At 39.1% G+C, this 15,451-nt stretch overlaps 1 pseudogene; it reads right to left on the reverse strand.

The window, feature by feature from the left end:
- Positions 1-9,714: 9,714 nt before the first annotated feature.
- Positions 9,715-14,904, reverse strand: LOC109575263 (eukaryotic translation initiation factor 4E-like; annotated as a pseudogene).
- Between the last annotated feature and the right edge of the window lie 547 nt (positions 14,905-15,451).

Consider the following 15,451-nt stretch of genomic DNA (forward strand, 5'->3'; position numbering starts at 1 on the left):
ATCAAAGAAGACACTAATAGATGGAGAAATATACCATTTTCATGGATCAGAAGAATCAATATAGTGAAAATGAGTATACTACCCAAAGCAATCTATAGATTCAATGTAATCCCTATCAAACTACCAGTGATATTTTTCACAGAGCTAGAACAAATAATTTCACAATTTGTATGGAAATACAAAAAACCTTGAATAGCCAAAGCAATCTTGAGAAAGAAGAATGGAACTGGAGGAATCAAGCTGCCTGACTTCAGGCTCTACTACAAAGCCACAGTCATCAAGACAGTATGGTACTGGCACAAAGACAGAAATATAGATCAATGGAACAAAATAGAAAGCCCAGAGATAAACCCATGCACCTATGGACACCTTATCTTTGACAAAGGAGGCAAGAATATACAATGGAGAAAAGACAATCTCTTTAACAAGTGGTGCTGGGAAAACTGGTCAACCACTTGTAAAAGAATGAAACTAGAACACTTTCTAACACCATACACAAAAATAAACTCAAAATGGATTAAAGAGGCTCTTTAGATATTCTTCACTTTCTGCATAAGATTGGTGTCATCTGCATATCTGAAGTTATTGGTATTTCTCCCAGCAACCTTGATTCAAGCTTGTGCTTCATCCAGCCTGGCATTTTGCATGATATACTCTGCATATAAGTTAAATAAGCAGTATGACAATATACAACCTTGACGTACTCCTTTCCCAATTTGGAACCAGTCTGTTGTTCCATATCTGATTCTAACTGTTGCTTCTTGACCTGCATACAGATTTCTCAAGAGGCAGGTAAGGTGGCTTGGTATTCCCGTCTCTTTAAGAACTTTCTACAGTTTGTTGTGATCCACACAGTCAAAGGCTTTGGCATAGTCAATAGAGCAGAAGTTTTTCTGGAATTGTCTTACTTTTTTGATGAGCCAACAGATGTTGGCAATAGAATCTCTCATTCCTCTGCCTTTTCTAAATCCAGCTTGAACATCTGGAAGTTCACGGTTCATGTACAGTTGACGCCTGGCTTGGAGAATTTTGAGCATTACTTTACTAGTGTGTGAGATGAGTGCAATTGTGCGGTAGTTTGAGCATTCTTTGGCATTGCCTTTCTTTGGGATTGGAATGAAAACTGACCTTTTCCAGTCCTGTGGCCACTGCTGAGTTTTCCAAATTTGCTAGCATATTGAGTGCAGCACTTTCACAGCATCATCTTTCAGGATTTGAAATAGCTCAATTGTAGAAAACATATAACCCCAAAGTCAAATTTGTAAAACACACTAAACTGAGAACAATCTATTGTTTATTTTGTATTCAAAAATATAAGCTCACATATACATACATACCTATATATTACATGTAATATGTGTATATTTTACCTCTACCCTGACCAGATAAATGAAGCATGCTACATGCAACAGATTTTTTCCATCTTTCTTTTCTCTTAAAAAATATATCCTGGAGTTTACTCCCCAGCATAATCTCTTTTAATAGTAAGACAGTACTCCAATTTCTGTATGCACCACCAATTTATATGTCAGGATTTGGATGTACCACTCAGCTAGGACTCCTTATATCCTATTCAAAGCCTGAGGTTCCTTTGGCACATAGAGAGATCAAAGGCAAGCTGCAAGTCTAGGCACAGGTTTATTTATGTCCACTTCACTCTCACCCTGGAAGTGTTGGCCTTTAGAGCCCTGACTCTATGTCAATGTGGTCTATTTGCAGTCCTATTTTAGGAGGCTTGGAGTTTTGACTTGAATTCCTTCTGACCTAAAAATCAGTTTTCTTGCTGTTTGTGTATAGAGAAGATTCCCAGGGGAAAATACCTCTGAGTCTTTGGCTTACCTTTTCTGTTTTTTTGTCTTCTTTTAAAGTGTGGTCTGAATAGTTCTTTACTCTCTAGTTAGCTCTTGGATGGAGCTTCCCAGGTGGCACTAGTAGTGAAGGACCTTCCCGTCAATGTGGGAGACATAAGAGATCTGGGTTCGATCCCTGGGTTGGAAGATACTCTGGAGGGGGGCATGGCCACCAACTCCAGCATTCTTCCCTGGAGAATCCCCTGGACAGAGGCTGGTGGGCTACAGTCCATAGGGTCACAAACATTTGGACACAACTGAAGTGACAGCATGCCCACATATATGTAACTTTTGGATGCTTTTAAGATGATATATTTTAGCATAATCCAGATAGTTTAGCTTTTCCTAGAACAAGAGCTGGTCTGAATTGCTCAGTTTATCATTGCTAGAACAATTTATTACTTCCATAGTTGGGAAAAATTAAACAGAAGCATTTATAATAATTTGGGGTATAAATGTCAGTTCTGACTATGGATGCTGAATCAAAAAAGTCATGTTAGCATTAGCATCTTCTCCTTTTGTGTATGGGCTTCCCAGGTGGTATGGTGATAAAGAATCAGCCTGCCAATGCAGGAGATGCAAGAGATGTGGGTTTGATCCCTAGGTCAGGAAGATCCCCTGGAGTATGAAATGGCCCTACTCCTGTATTCTTGCCTGGAAAATTCCATGGGCAGAGGAACCTAGTGAGCTACAGTCCATGAGGCTGCAAAGAGTAGGACACACATTAGCAACTGAGCACTCTTTGTCTGTATAGATCTTTTTGATCACATAAGTTTAAGCACTTTAGAAAATAAAGCTTCTGTGTGAGCCTTGGGATGTTCCAAAAGCAGTTACAGGTTAATGGACCATGATTTGTAGGGAGGTACTGCAGATATTTTTAAAGAAAGTCTTCCAATACATCCAAATCTCATTATCCAAAGCTGAGAGAGACTGCAGAAGCAAGGCAGAGTCTCAGAGCCCAGCAATCATTTCTCAGATAGAGATGTGAGGGAATGAACAGATACATAGAAGGAACAAATCAGAGATCACTTGTTTCTAGGCCCGAACTTTGCAAAAAGGAGCCCAGTGCTACATGTGACCTGAGTGGTCGCTGGGAGAACATCAAGGACAGTTTACATGGACTATGCATGCAATTATCATGTGCCCAATTGTGCACCTCATTTTCTACACTAAGGCCCTCTTCAGGAGATGCTGTAACATTTGATATAAAAAGTCATGCGGATGACCTCTCCAGAAGGGCTTTTTGTCCAGTGCATCTGTGCCTAGGACCAGAGTGAGGTGAGAGACATGGGCCCGCAGTGTAGCCAGTTGTCTCTCAGGAGAGCTTAAGGGAGTGTTATCAGCAGCTGCTGAGGAGGGAGGAAGCACGATGAGAATGGAACTGAGTCAAGCCCCATCTGTCCCCACCAGTATCCTGGGCACCATGGACCCCAGCATCAGACACTCAGCCTTGTTCCCTAGACCTGAATTTCCATGCTATGATGGTCCCCAGGACTGAAAGAGAGCACTGACAGCCAGGGGTCAAGAAGAGCAGGAAAAGTAAGGCAAAAATGTGTCTAATTTTGTTGAAAAGAGATGCAGGGCCCCATCTGGTCTTTGCTGCTGATTCTATACGGCCAAAAAAGTGGCATGTGAAGGGCTTATGGATGGTGCAGCATCTGTGTGAACAGAAGCTCCTCCGTGTGACTCCAGCTATTATCCACGTGGTAAGCAATGGAGTGAAAATTAAAACAGTGGAAGAAGGCCATGTTGGTGTTTGTGATCTAGTCTTGCCTCAGGAGGAAAGCCCTCTCATGCTGATGTGGCTTCTGTTTGTAGTCCTCCTTCTCAGCCACCCAGGTCCTGCTTGGTGATTGCTGCTGTCCATGGAGAATCAGAGTTCTGTTGGGATGGTATACAGGTCAACAGCTCCCTAAGCACTCTGTCTGGAGAACATATTAACTTCAGATTCTCAGATCCTAAGCTGGGTGAGCAAAGTATCTCTTGTTGTTCAGTCCCCAAGTTATGTCTGACTCTTTGTGACCCCATGGATTACAGCACACCAGGCTTCTCTGTCCTTCACTATCTTCCAGAGTACATTGCTCTTCTTTAGGATTGGAATGAAAACTGACATTTTGCAGTCCTGTGGCTACTGCTCAGTTTTCCAAATTTGCTGGCATATTGAGTACAGCACTTTAAGAGCATCATCTTTTGGGATTTGAAATAGCTCAGCTGGAATTCCATCACCTCCACTAGCTTTGTTTTTACTAATGCTTCCTAAGGCCCACTTGACTTCACACTCTAGGATGTCTGGTTCTAGGTAAGTGATAACACCATCGTGGTTATCTGGGTCATTAAGATCTTTTTTGTATAGTTCTGTGTATTTTTGCTCTCTTTTCTTAATATCTTCTGCTTCTGTTAGATCCATGACATTTCTGTCCTTTATTGTGCCCATCTTCACATAAAATGTTCCCTTGGTATTTCTAATTTTCTTGAAGAGATCTCTAGTCTTTCCCATTCTATTGTTTTCCTTTATTTCTTTGCATTGTTCACTTAGGAAGGCTTTCTTATCTCTTCCTGCTATTCTCTGGAACTCTGCATTCAGATGGGTATGTCTTTCCTCTTCTCCTTTGCCTTTTGCTTCTCTTCTTTTCTCAGCTATTTGTAAGCCCTTTTTTAGTCAACCACTTTGCCTTTTTGCATTTCTTTTTCTTGGAGATGGATTTGGTCACCACCTCTGGTACACTGTTATGAACCTCCATCCATAGTTTTTCTGACACTCTATCAGATCTAGTCCCTTGAGTCTATTTGTCATTTCCTTTGTATAGTCATAAGGGATTTGATTTAGGTCATACCTGAATGATCCAGTGGTTTCCCCTACTGTCTTCAATTTAAGTTTGAATTTTGCATTAAGGAGTTCATGATCTCTGGATGACTCTATTTTCCAGAGTGAATAATTCATTTTCTCCTATTTGCAGAGGCAGGCTGCTGGCCTTCCCTGTCCTGTCCCTGGGTTTTAGGACTTCCCCTAGATCATGTGGAGGCCTGGCTGATCGTTCCCTACCTTCCTACTGCAGAGTTCGGTGACAGCTTTCAGAGTGTCTGCTGGCATTGGAACCCACTGATTCCAGAGAAGGAGATACTTACAGGACATATACATACGTGCAAAGCTATCCATTTACTTATTAGATGCTGGCTCATCTCCATTTCTTTTATTTTCTTTGTTATTTTTTTCCTCCTTCAGATTTCAGTTTCTTCTCCTCCTCCAGAAATCCTTTTTTCAACAACATAAAAGAGTAAATTCCCTCAGACTAGTCTGAGTAAAAACCAAAAAAGAATTTAAAAAAAGAGAGACTGGCCCAGTTTCTGACATGTTGAGTTCTCTGTTGCCATCAATAAAAAATAAAATAAAATAAAATTGCCAGTACAATGTAGAGAGTTGCTTTCTCAAAGTCGGTGTGATTTCCCCCTTAGTTAGCATATCTGAACCAGTATCTAAAGTTTACCTCTTTTCATCCTATTAATAACATCTCTGGAATTTGTACATTGCTGGATCTGGCAGCTTTGATGAATGTTTTTGTCATCTGTTCTATTGGTTCTTATAATTCACTGTCCATCTGCCTGGACTATCCCCTGCAGATTGGCCCACTTTGAAGCATTTACATGGGTCCTAATGAAGATTATGCACCATTCACTGAGATGCTGGTCTCAGAAACTGGGATCAAGAAGCTGCTTCACAGATTCTATTTACCTGAGGAAAATGTGACCTTAACTGAAATGTGTAAATTGTCCTTGTGACTTCTTTAATATTATGTATAGAAATTTCATCATACTTTTACTTGCCATACTTAAAGGTTATGTTATCAATAAGTTTAAAAAAAAAACATAAAATTACCATGAAATCCATCAATTCCACTTCTAGGTATATACCACAAAGCTTTAAAAGCAGGAACTCAAACACATTTGCATGTTTATGTTCATAGTAGCATTACTCACAATAGCCAAAAGAAAATAATTCAAAAGTTCATCAAAAGATAAATGGATAAACAAAATGTGGTCTATACATACAATGGAATAGTATTCAGTCTTAAAATAGAATGGCACATGCTACAGCATGGATTAGCTCTGAGAACTTTATGCTAAGTGAAAAGTAGCCAGTCACAAAAGGACAAATATTGTATGATTCCATTTATACAAAGTAGCTAGAGAAAACAAACCCACAGAGATAGAAAGAAGAATGGTTGCCATGGGCTGGGGAGTGAGAAGAAAATGGGGAGTTGTACATTAATGAATACAGAGTTTTAGTTTGGGAAGCTGAGAAGCTGGAAGACAGATGGATGTTGGTGATTGTTACATGACAATGTGAATGTCATTGCTAAAGAAAACTTAAGAAGCTAAAGTGCTAAACTGAAGCTTCAGGGTTATTTTGATTCAAAAACATCTTGGAATCCATATCTACACTGTTCCACCACCTAAAACAGTGGTGATGTTCATGGATTTTTCAGTGAAGTAACTTACCATAGTTCTGACACCCAGACACAGATGGAGGAGTATGGAAGATCTTCAACATGGCTACAACATGACCTCATTGTATTCTTGGGGCTATCAAACCCAATTTGGCACAGTTTTAAAAAGGGAAATATTTTAGTCAAGTTAAAGTATTCTTGATGAAACTGTCTACACTAAATCCAAGTGCAGCTTTGTTTTGACATCTAGTTTATAGGAGAGTGTCAAATGATGCAAAAAATGACATCACCATCAAATCCAGAACTTGGACATTTCATGAGGCAATTGTCCTAGTCTCTTCCAAATATCATGATCAAAAAGGACTGAGAAGATGCAGTCACCAAATACAACATGTCAATCTTGGTTGCATCTACATTTTTTTTTTTAATTGAGCTATAAAAAACATTTCAGAGAGGGGGTGGTCCCAAGATGGTGGAGGAATAGGGGAGACCACTTTCTCCCTTGTGAATTCATCAAAAGATCATTTGAATGCTGAGCAACTTACACAAAACAACTTCTGAACGCTGGAGAGGACACCAGGCACCCAGAAAGGCAGACCAATCTCTTCAAAAGGAGGTAGGACAAAATATAAAAGACAAAAAGAGAGACAAAAGAGTTAAGGACAGAGACCTGTCCTGGGAAGGGAGTCCTGAAGGAGGAGAAGTTTCCAAACAGCAGGAAACCCTTTCACAGGCAGGTCTGTGGGGAGTTTTGGACTCTCAGAGAGCAACGTAACTGGGAGAAGAAAAAAACTACAGAATACACGCCTAACCACAAGGGCCAGTGGAGAAGTAGCCCAGACGCCTGTGTATGCCACCTGGGACTGGGGGCTAGACAGAGAGGCATGGGCTGCATAATCAGTGCTTAGGATAAGGACCGGGCCTGAGTGCCCTGAGGACAATCTGAGGGAGCTAATGGGAGACGGCAACCCAAACTGTGGAATTGCCAGAGAGAAATGAAAGAGAACTTTCCTGCGAAAGGCTCTAACGTGCACACCGGCCTGCTCACAGAACAAAGGATTGCTCCAATACCAAAGAAGAGCTAACCAGCTGCATACAGGCCCCTCTCCCACTCCCCCTCCCACCCCTGCTGGAGGCTGAGAGGTAGGAGAGCGACACCCAGAGCTAGAAGGCAAGGGGCTGCTGCAATCTTGGCCACAGAGACTGGCATCCTCCACCACACTGTGAGCAGGCTCCCAGTTGCTAACCACATCTTCCTGGACGGTTGACATCTGCCAGTAGGGTCACAGCCTGAGATCAGCTCCCCAGAGGAGACACACAGCACATCTGAGGCAGTGCTCTCGTGGAGCACCCTGGAAACAAAGTGGCTGGGACTGGGGAGGTGATTAAGATGCAGAGACCACATGCGACAGTGCGCTCACCAAGCACCTGGTCACCGGAGCTGCTTGGACCTGGGAAGGGCACAAAACGCAGGCCCAACTGAGTCTGTGCCCTTGTGGAGTACCCAAGAACCTGAACCTAAGTGGCTTAGACCTGGGAAGTGCACGAAACCCAGGGCCCACTTTGGACAGTTCCCCTGCAGAACAACCTGGAGCCTGAGCACTGTAGACTGGGAAAGCACATGCCCTGTGAGTGGGAGCAAACCCACTGTGGCCAAGACACTGCGAGCACTCCCCACACATGCCAGTGATATTTGTTTGCAGTGTTTCTCCCTTCCCACAGCACGGCTGAACAAGTGAGCCTAAATAAGTGACCACCTTTGCCCCCTTGTGTCAGGGCGGAAATTAGACACTGAAGAGACTTGCAAAAAGAGGATCCCAGGGGGATGGTATGGGGAGGGGGGAGGGAGGAGGGTTCAGGATGGGGAGCATGTGTATACCTGAAATTTAAAAATGTTAAAAATTATTAAAAAAATATGAAAATATAAAACTTGAACAAAAAAAAAAAAAAAAAAAAGAGGATCCAAAGTAAAGAAGGAACTGCTCTGGAAGTGACAGGTGCGACAGATTAAAACCCCGTCATTAACATTGACTAAGCATTGGAAGGAGCCTATGCTTGAAAACAAGCACAAGCTGGAACAAGGAACTGTCAAACTGAATTGATCCCATACTGCCCAATACAGCTCCAGAGAAATTCCTAGATATATTTTTACTATTATCACTTTTTAATTTTTTAAAAATTTAAGTTCTTTATTACTCCTTTAATTTTCATATTTATAACCTATTACTTTGCAAAAAAAGACTATTTTTTATGATGCTCCCTATTCAATTTATTAAAAATTAAAATAAACTAAATAAGCAAACTTATGCTCCAAACTTATGCTGCTCATGTGGAAGACACAATAGAGACTGTCTTGCAATAATAAGTACAAATTCTTGCTACAGAGATGGAGAAATAAAAGGACAATTCCATTTGCCAAAAGAAAATTCACTGTACACATTTTATTTACAGTTTTGTACACTGTCTTAATATGAATGGGACTGCCTTTCTACTTGACCCAATTTTTTAACCAAAACAAAATAACCTAAATAATACAAAGTGTTAAAATACAGCATAAAGATACAAAAACAGACATACTAATTCTAATTAGGAATGAATTATGATGTTACTTTCTTTTTATAATCCACAATTAAGTTAGGGAAATCACAAAAACATAGATCACTGATTTGAATGAAATGCATAAATTTTTAGTAAAGTGTTGTAGTTAAGTTACAAAAGAAAATTACCAAAGAATGCACAAAATTGATGTTTATTCCACCTTTGTGTCATATTCCTGGATCCTTCACCAATATTACATGAGAAAGAAAAACTAAAGCAAAACAAATGAAAAACTGAAATCAGAATCACTAATCTTATCAAGTGGGAAAAAAATAAATTAAAATCTAGCAACCATCAGCAAGAGTATAGCAAAGATAATGCTGTAAAAATAAACAAAGAAAATTGCCAGAAAACTGTATGCATCATACTCTTTCAAATCAGCAAAATATGCTCCTGCATACAATAGAACATAAACAAAATCATTGTCTTGTCAGGAATAGAAATGAAAGCTCTTTTTCTTTCTTTCTTTTTTTTTTAGTAGTGTAGATGGGTCAAATGTGTTTGTAATGGTTAATTCTATTAAGCTATTACAGAGTGGAACAGGAACACATTTATGGATTCTGGGGATGATGTGTACTTAATTCTTTGATTGGGATAATGGACACTCAAAAAAAAAAAAAAAAAAGAAGAAGAAGAAGAAGAAAATATGTACACAGAAGTATAAGACAAAGGCAAATGAGACTTCTCTTATATCTTAGCCACATTTAGATGGAAATCAAATTTAAATGCAGTCCACGCTTCTTTTGAAGAGGATTTGGTTCGGTTCCAAAATTTCAATTGCTTGAGGCAGTCTCCTATGAGAATACTTAGAAGGTGTCTTCTTAAATGACAAACCTATTTTTAATGGTGGAGCCACTCTGAGTGCCTGCATAGGACTGATAACCAATCACTGTCTTTGGAGGAAGTCCTAACCTTTCCTTGTGCACCTTCTCTACGTGTATAGCAGCTTCTCTGTTTTCACATTCAGTAGTCTGTATTGCTATTTTATCACCTTTAGCTCTAACATTAACAATAACTCTACATACATCATCACTGTAGCCATCAAAAGATTCTCCAATAAGGCACAGCAGTGTCTCTAGCCAAAAACAATCGAGGTCACTTCGTCTCTGCTGTTTGTTCAGAGTAATTAGCTGTCATCCTCCTCGTTTGTTTTTCTCATCTTCCCACATAGACTCAATACCATCCTTTAAAAGTGAGTAGTCACAGCCAGGCATTAAATTACTAGACAACTGGATGTGGTTGTACAGAGCCCAAAAGTCATCAACAATATCAAACTTAGAGATTAATCAAAGGTTTGCTTGCCAAGTTTTGCTTTTATCATTTTTTAAAAACCAGAGTGCCCATCTGTTCTGTAAAGGGTGTTTAATATAGTGTTCTGGGTTAGCAACCTCCTGATTAGATTCTGTTTTCTCTTCTATGTAGGCGGGGAATTTGGAGTAGGGGTGTTTTCCTAAATTGGGAGGGAAGCCAGTAGAAGAGATAAAGAGAAAATCAAATGGAAAATTAACTTGAAAAGTTGTTTCTATTTTCAATAAACTGTGTCTGTGAGATCTTCCAGACGGTAAAGACTCAGAAGAACAGACAGATCTAGACCCATTTGCATTCTCTGAGGCATGCACACAGAATAGAAAGGATGAATGAATGGAAGACAGGCACGTGTGAAACCCAGCAGGTCCTGCTGGCAACCACACAGGCAGCAGCTCTCCATAGGCCTCGCTTCTCCCCAAAAATGACCCTATTTTTAATGTAAATTTCATATATATATATATATATATATATATATATATATTTTTTTTTTTTTTTACAATTTTTGTGGTTGGTTTTGTTTTGTATTTTTAATATTGTATTTTTGAGAGCCTAAACTCTACTCTAGATTTTTAATCTTTGCTTTTTGGTATTTGTTATCAATTTTGTACCTTTAAGAATTTAATCTTCAGTATCCATTTTCACTTAGGGGTATGATTATTTGTTTGATTGCTCTCTCCCCTATTGACTCTCCCTTTTCTTCCCCAAGTCACCTCTATCTCCTCTCTCCCCCTTCTCTTCTCTACTTAACTTCGTGAATCTCACTGGGTGTTCCAGGCTGTGGGGAACACTTAGGAAACTTATCACTGGCTAGATTGGGCTCTCCTCTTTTGACTCCCCCTCTTCTCCTGATCACCTCTATCTCCTTCCTCCCTCTTCTCTTCTCCATGTAACTCTGTGAACCTCCCTGGGTGGCCCTCACTGTGGAGAATTGTTTCACCTTTAACCTAGAAGTTTTATCATCTGTGCTGTATGGATGGATAAGCCTTGAGGCTACTGTAAGAATAAGACTGAAAGCCAGAGGCAGAAGGCTTAATTCCAAAACTTGAGAACGTCAGAGAACACCTGATTCCAGGGAACATGAATAGACAAAAGCTCACCCAAAAGCCTCCATACCTACACTGAAACCAAGCTCCATCCAGGAGCCAACAAGTTCCATAGCAAGACATACCAAGCTAATTCTCCAGCAGAGCAGGAACACAACCCTGAGCATTAAAAGAAAGGCTGCCCAAAGCCATGCCAAAGCTATAGACACCCCAAAACTCACTACTGGACATTTCATTGCAATTCAGAGAAGAGATCCAGCTCCACCCACCAGAACACAGATGCAAGCTCCCCTAACCAGGAAACTTTGTCCAACCCCAGCTACAGGGAGCAGGCTCCACAATAAAGAGGAACCATGAACTTCCAGCCAAAGAAAGGACACCCCAGATACAGAAATCTAAACAAAATGAAATGTCAGAGAAATATTTGGCAGGTAAAAGAACATGATAAATGCCCACCAAACCAAACCAAAGAGGAGGGGATAGGGAGTCTACCTGAAAAAGAATTCAGAATAATGATAGTACAGATGATTCAAAATCTTGCAAACAAAATGGAGTTACAGATAAATAGATTAGAGACAAGGATTGAGAAGATGCAAGAAATATTTAACAAGGACCTAGAAGAAATAAAGAAAAGTCAGTCAATAATGAATAATGCAATAACTGAGATCGAAAGCACTCTGGAGGGAAACAACAGTAGAATAACTGAGGCAGAAGATAGGTTAAGTGAGGTGGAAGATAGAATGATGGAAATAAATGAAGCAGAGAGGGGAAAAAAAGAATTAAAAGAAATGAGGGCAACCTCAGAGACCTCTGGGACAATGTTAAATGTCCCAACATTCGAATCATAGGAGTCCCAGAAGAAGACGTAAAGAACGGGCATGAGAAAATACTTGAGGATATAATAGTTGGAAACTTCCCTAAAATGGGGAAGGAAACAGCCACCCAAGTCCAAGAAACCCAGAGGGTCTGAGACAGGATTAAACCCAAGGTGAAACACCCCAAGACATGCATTAATCAAACTAATGAAGATCAAACACAAAGAGCAAATGTTAAAAGCAGCAAATAACATACAAGGGGATTCCCATATGGATAACAGCTCATTTTTCAATAGAAGCTCTTCTATTAAAAGAAGCCAGAAGGGAATGGCAGGACATACTTAATGTGATGAAAGGGAAAAGCCTACAACCCAGATTACTATACCCAGCAAGGATCTCACTCAAATATGAAGAAGCCAAAAGCTTTAAAGACAAACAAAAGCTGAGATAATTCAGCAATCATGAAACCAGCTCTTCAACAAATGCTAAAGGATCTTCTCCAGACAGGAAACACAAAAAAAGTTTTATAAACTCAAACCCAAAACAACAAAGTAAATGGCAATGGGATTATACTTATCAATAATTACCTTAAATGTAAATGGGTTGAAAGCCCAATCAAAAGATGAAGACTGGCTGAATGGATATAAAAACAAGACCCTTATATATGCTGTCTACAGGAGACCCACCTCAAACCAAGAGACATAGCAGACTGAAAGTGAAGAGTTGGAAAAACATATTTCATGCAAATGCAGACCAAGACAAAGCAGGAGTAGCAATACTCATATCAGATAAAAGAGACTTTGAAGTAAAGACCATGAAAAGAGACAAAGGAGGACACTACATAATGACCAAAGGATCAATCCAAGAAGAGGATATAACAATTATAAATACATATGCATCCAACATAGGAGCACCTCAATACATAGGCAAACGCTAACAAGTATGAAAGGGGAAATTAACAGTAACACAATAATAGTGGGAGACTTTAATACCCCACTTGGGCCTATGGATAGATGAAGCAAACAGAAAATTAGCAAGGAAACACAAACTTTAAATGATACAATAGACTAGTTAGACCTAATTGATATCTATAGGTCATCCCCACCCCCCAAAAAAAAAACAATGAATTTCACCCTTTTCTCAAGTGCACATGGAACATTCTCCAGGATAGATCACATCCTGGGCCATAAATCTAGCCTTAGTAAATTCAAAAAAATTGAAATCATTTCAAGAATCTTTTCTGATCACAATGCAGTAAGATTAGATGTCAGCAACGGGAGAAAAAAACTATTAAAAATACAATCATATGGAGGCTATACCACACACTTCTCAATAACCAACAAATCATGGAAGAAATCAGAAATGAAATAAAAATTTGCATAGAAACAAATGAAAATGAAAACATGACAACCCAAAACCTGTGCTGCTGCTGCTGCTGCTGCTAAGTCACTTCAGTCGTGTCCAACTCTGTGAGACCCCATAGATGGCACCAGGCTCCTCTGTCCCTAGGATTCTCCAGGCAAGAATACTGGAGTGGGTTGCCATTTCCTTCTCTATCCAAAGCCTATGGGACTCAGTAAAAGCAGTGCTAAGGGGAGGATTCATAGCAATACAAGTTTACCTCAAGAAACAAGAGAGAAAACAAATAAATAACCTAAACCAACTAGGAAAAGAGGAAATGAAGAACCTCAGGGTTAGTAGAAGGAAAGAAATCATAAAAATTAGAGCAGAAACAAATGAAAAAGAAACAAAGGAAACTATAGCAAAAATCAGCAAAACTAAAAGCTGGTTCTTTGAGAAGATAAAGAAAATAGACAAACCATTAGCCAGACTCATAAAGAAAAAAGGGGAGAAGAATCAAATCAACAAAATTAGAAAAGAAAAAGGAGAAACCACAACAGACAACACAGAAATACAAAGGATGGTAAGAAACTACTATCAGCAACTATATGCCAATAAAATGGACAACTTCAAAGAAATGGACGAATTCTTAGAAAAGCATAACCTTTCAAAACTGAACCAGAAAGAAATAGAAAGTATTAACAGACCCATCATAAGCACAGGAGTTGAAACTGTAATCAAAAATCTTTCAACAAACAAAAGCCCAGGACCAGATGGCTTCAGAGGTGAATTCTACCAAAAATTTAGAGAAGAGCTAACACCTATCCTACTCAAACTCTTCCAGAAAATTGTAGAGGAAGGTAAACTGCCAAATTCATTCTATGAGGCCACTATCACCCTAATACCAAAACCAGATAAAGATGCCACAAAAAAAGAAAACTACAAGCCAATATCACTGATGAACATAGATGCAAAAATCCTCAACAAAATTCTAGCAAACAGAATCCAACATCATATTAAAAAGATCATACATCATTAACAAGTAAGCTTTATCCCAGGCATGCAAAGATTCTTCAATATTCACAAATCAATCAATGTGATACACCACATTAACAAATTGAAAGATAAAAACCATATGATTATCTCAATAGATGAAGAGAAAGCCTTGGACAAAATTCAATACCCATTTATGATAAAAACTCTCCAGACAGCAGGTGTAGAAGGAACATACCTCAGCATAATAAAAGCCATATATGATAAACCCACAGCAAACATTATCCTCCATGGTGAAAACTTGAAAGCATTTCACCTAAAGTGAGGAACAAGACAAGGGTGCCCACTCACTACTACTATCCAACATAGTTTTGAAAGTTTTAGCAACATCAATCAGAGAAGGAAAAGAAATAAAGGGAATCCAGATTGGAAAAGAAGAAGTAAAACTCTCCCTGTTTGCAGATGACATGATCCTTTGCATAGAAAACCCTAAAGACACTACCAGAAAATTACTAGAACTAATCAATGAATATAGTAAAGTTGCAGGATATAAAATTAACACACAGAAATCCCTTGCATTCCTATACACTAACAATGAGAAAACAGAAAGAGAAATTAAGGAAACAATCCCATTTGCCATTGCAACAAAAAGAATAAAATACTTAGGACTAAATGTACCAAAAGAAACAAAAGACCTATATACAGAGAACAATAAAACACTGATGAGAGAAATCAAAGGTGACACGAATAGATGGAGCAGAACATAGAGCAGAAATAAATGAAAAAGAAACAAAGGAGACTGTAGCAAAAATCAGCAAAACTAAAAGCTGGTTCTTTGAGAAGATAAAGAAAATAGGCAAACTATTAGCCGACTCATCAACAAAAAAAGAGAGAAGAATCAAGTCAACAAAATTAGAAATGAAAAAGGAGAAATCACAACAGACAACACAGAAATACAAAGGATCATAAGAAACTACTATCAGCAACTATATGCCAATAAAATGGACAACTTTTATTGTCTTTTATATACCATGTTCATGGATCAGAAGAATCAATAT

This window comes from Bos indicus, chromosome 21 (assembly GCF_029378745.1).
Source record: "Bos indicus isolate NIAB-ARS_2022 breed Sahiwal x Tharparkar chromosome 21, NIAB-ARS_B.indTharparkar_mat_pri_1.0, whole genome shotgun sequence".
Taxonomy (NCBI): Eukaryota; Metazoa; Chordata; class Mammalia; order Artiodactyla; family Bovidae; genus Bos; species Bos indicus.